This window comes from Nicotiana tabacum, chromosome 1, assembly GCF_000715075.1.
Source record: "Nicotiana tabacum cultivar K326 chromosome 1, ASM71507v2, whole genome shotgun sequence".
Lineage (NCBI taxonomy): Eukaryota > Viridiplantae > Streptophyta > Magnoliopsida > Solanales > Solanaceae > Nicotiana > Nicotiana tabacum.
Genome location: NC_134080.1, coordinates 136070058 through 136074179, shown reverse-complemented (window position 1 = coordinate 136074179; position 4122 = coordinate 136070058). Strand labels below are relative to the sequence as shown.

Sequence of the window (4122 nt, the reverse complement as noted above, 5' to 3'; positions counted from 1 at the left end):
CTATATTCGTGATTGTTACAAGGTCTTTGCATATGAATAGATGTAGTAATATACAGCTGAAAACTTAACTTTCTAAATATTCAAGAAATGCTCTTATATACAAATGTGAGGTAAACTGTGCCATTTCGAGTGGGGAAACCTATATGCGTGTAACTTTGATTCATAGGGGAAATTATAAGATTGCTTGATATTTTGTAAGGAACAAATCACCTTCTTCTAGTAAACTATTTCCAAACAAAGAACAAATACAAACTATTTTAAAACTATAGGCATGTTTATCTGGGTCTAGAATTGCAATCAAATAACCCATTAAATGGGCTTTCCTGCATCACTGTAACAAAGCCCATTGGAGTTGCTGAGGGCCGAGTCCAAAATTCCATAGACTCTGAAAGAATACTCTAATAACTAAGCAATGACTAGCAATTATTCAAAAAGGGAAATTCTTACAAAATAATTAAATACAACCTTAATTTCAAATCCCATTAATCACGATTTAGAACAAGAATCAGTTGCCATTTTAATTTTTACAACAATCAAGTGCTCTCAAAAGCAATTTATTAATGAAGCTAACTTGCTAAACTATACACTGAAACAACAGCCATGTATGCTTCAACACTAGGCAATAGCTTAGCCATCATTCAGGCGAAACCTGTTCAAATTTGAAGCTCATACTTAAACCAATTATTATAGGAGAATGTCTATGATTAGAACTAAGAAACAACAGTTAAACAGGCAGTTTATATTTTAATACAAATCCAAAATAGAGTACAAGTGATAAATGTGTACCTAAGCTTGAAAAACAAAACTGAACTTTGCCGAATAAGATCAAAGAAATCAGCTACTGAATAAGCCTACAGCAGGTCAGCAGCAGAAAAGCCTAGAGAACCAAATATTGTAGCTTCTAGCTCAACTCAAACAGGACCAGCAGTGAATCAACCCATAAAACTTGTTCTAATCCCTGAAACCCTTAGCCAAGACCCCAGAAAATAGAAAGAAACTAAAAATTTCTTAGGAAATCTTTTTGGAAATCTGGATTTTTAGCAGTTTGTGCCTTTTCTCCCTTTTATCTGTGCCCTAATTATTGGTAAGGGAGTCTTGTTATAGAAGGAATTTAGAGCAACAAAAATCAGATTTGTAAATTAAAAGTACCCCCTTAACTTCTAATTTTATTAACTTACCCCCTGCCCCATGATGTTCCCCCTCTTTTATCTCTAAAATGAAAAGCTTCCCTCAAATCCTATCCAATTCGAACCCCAGTACCCTTGTATTTACCCCTTTTATTTTTACTGTTTTAGGTTAAAACCGGGTGGTACTGAACCTGGACTACTTAAATCTTAAGCCCAATATATACTTGGGCTTTTGTACTAACAGAAACCAAATATGAACCCAACCCATAACAAAACAACTTTATGCAGAATTAAACCAATATTTTATTAATCAAAGACTAATGATGAACTTTTTTAAGAAACTATATATTATGAAAGTAATTAAGCCTAATTATTGATCTATTAATCACTGATTAATCAATAATGCCTTAGAAAAATAATTTTTAGGCAGAAAAAGACATCACAGTAGAGGTTATGAAGAATGGGAGGATAATTATACCGATGGAATCGCCAAAACTTCAATATCTCTGAGAAGAACAAGCAGGATCTTGATTCGAACTCTGACGAACAAAATATCTTAGCCAATGGTGAGAATTATAACATGAACACTGGCCGAACTCTCGTCTATGGCCAGTGCTTCATGCAACAATCCTCACCACACGCCAAAGACAAGACGAGGCAAAGGCTCCGAGGATTTGAATCATCCACAGCTATTTTGCTCGAAATCTGGCCAATCTGTGGGATGGGGCATTCTCAACATTAAAACGATTCCCTTTGTTGAAGAACTGGGAATTCATACGGGCTTTATCCTGAATTGAGGACCAGGTCAAGAAAAATCGAATAAAGAGTAAAAAGTTCGGATTTTTATTTCTTAGATCTCAAATTCAGAGAAAATGAGTGGCCTTTTAGAGAAATCAATAGCGGAATATGAATGAGGGGGTAATGGAGATTGTGCGGTTGAAATTTGAGGGCCTTGGGGGATGGTCCGACGCCACGAGACGATTTTCGGACGGCGGAGGAACGGTGGAGGTGGACGGAGGTCTCTATGAGAAAGGGGATTAGGTTTAAGGCCTAATCAAATGAATTATGAAGCCCATGGGGTGTGTTTGGTCGTTTAATGAGGTAAACAAGTTGAAACGACGTAGTTTTGAAATGCAACTACGTCGTTTTGATGAAGGGAAAATGGATCGGGTTTGAAGGGATTGCGCTTGGGTCTGGATCGATTTGGGGGAAAAATTTGGGCCGATTTGGTATAAAATTAGCCCAAATTCGGATTAAAACCCCCTTTCTTCAATTAACCCTTTTATTTCCTTTATCTTTGTTTTTTTTCTTTTTTCTTTTCTTTACTTAAAAAAAATCTGAATTAAAACCCTAAACTAATTTAAATTATAAAATTAAACTAATTATCTAATTATAATAATCATAAAAATTACTTGATCCTAAATTTAAAAAGAAAAATCACTAATCTAAAAATGAAAAGGTAAAAAATGTAAAAATGAGTCATTTTTGTGATTTTTATTTTTAATAAAATAATTAATTAACTAATTGATCGTAAAAATATAAAAACAAAAAATCTAAATGTAATTCATGGTATTTTTGATATTTTTTCTGATTTTTAAAAAAATTAAACGTGCACAAAAATGCAAACAATTAACAAAGTTCTACAAAAATACTATAAAATGGCAAATAATTAGAAAAAAAACTATTTTCTTTAATTTTGTATAGGAGTATTTTATATAGGGCAAAAATCACATGCTCACACCGTCCACCTCATATTTCCACTAAAATACATAAATAAACAGCCCTACACAAACGATCTAAACAAGTTAACCTTGTTCCTTTTACCATCGATGAAAACAAAGAAAGACACCATTGTTACTAAGTTTCTTCTTTTATCCGTCAATGGTGTTGGAATCTAGTATTTTTACTAATTTCTCATAGTATTTCTACTGATTTCTCACGACAAGGTCCAATATCTCCTTATTTTCTATTTCTACATATAGGGCTTTTTTCTTTTAAGTTATTGATAAAGCTAGGGTTTTTTTGGGGTTTTTCTTTGTGCTGGTCCCTTATCGTCTTATGTCAAGGAATATTATGGATGACTATATTTTAACTTGTTTTAACCACGGGGGTACATTTATCGAACAACCTGCCCCAATATACAAAGGGGAATTAGATTCTTTGTTGTTGCGAATCGATAAAGACCATTTTAGTGTTGTCGAGTTGTCTTCTTATGCTAAAGATATTGGGTATGCAGCAGTCGAAGGCTTTTATTGTCAAAAGGAAAAAATGGTAGAATTTATCAAAGTAGTATATGATTTTTAATTATATGAATTTGTGAAAGATTTAAAACATGGTGATATTTTGGATTTTTTTTGCGTCATGGGGTGAGTTAGCCTGAAGTACTCGAAGACGTAGTTGGTCTTTTATGTGGGACAGAAGCATGTGGGGGTGGTAATGACCAATATAAAGCTAGGGAAACATGTGGGAGTAATATAAATACTGAAGAACCTATTGAGCCGCCTGCTGGACCAACTCACAATGCTTCTGAATCAACTTTGAATGATGCAAAACCAACTCACATTGCTTCTGAACCAACTCACAATGTTGTTGAACCAACTTTAAATGCTTCTGAACCAGTCCATAATGTTGATAAAAAATGGAGTTAAATCAGATGTTGAGAGTAGTAACTCACAAGCAGATGTTCTTCCTGAAGAAGATGATTCAGAGGTCAATGATGAATTGAAATCTTTGAGGGCTCTATGGGGGAGCGAGGTAGGGTAAGCAGAGGAAAAAACCAATTGCAACAGAGGAGATACCACTAGGAGAAGCAGGTATTGACAGAGGATTTGAGGATATTGGAAAAAATAAGGCTTCAAGATATGTAGGTAAATTAGGTGGGGATGAGCAGTTTATTGATAGTTCAAAGGCTGATAGTAAAGATAGAACAGAAGAGTTAGATCCTGAAGCTATTCATGGTGTTGATATACCTGCAAAAAGGAGGAGTACAAAAGTT

General features: G+C 34.3%; 1 long non-coding RNA gene across 1 annotated transcript; it reads right to left on the bottom strand.

Moving 5' to 3' along the window:
• Positions 1-451: 451 nt before the first annotated feature.
• Positions 452-1052, bottom strand: LOC107828794 (uncharacterized). Its single transcript, XR_001657789.2, has 2 exons — positions 787-1052; positions 452-649 (listed from the first exon to the last, which is right to left on the bottom strand). It is a non-coding gene; the product is annotated as an uncharacterized LOC107828794 (long non-coding RNA).
• Between the last annotated feature and the right edge of the window lie 3070 nt (positions 1053-4122).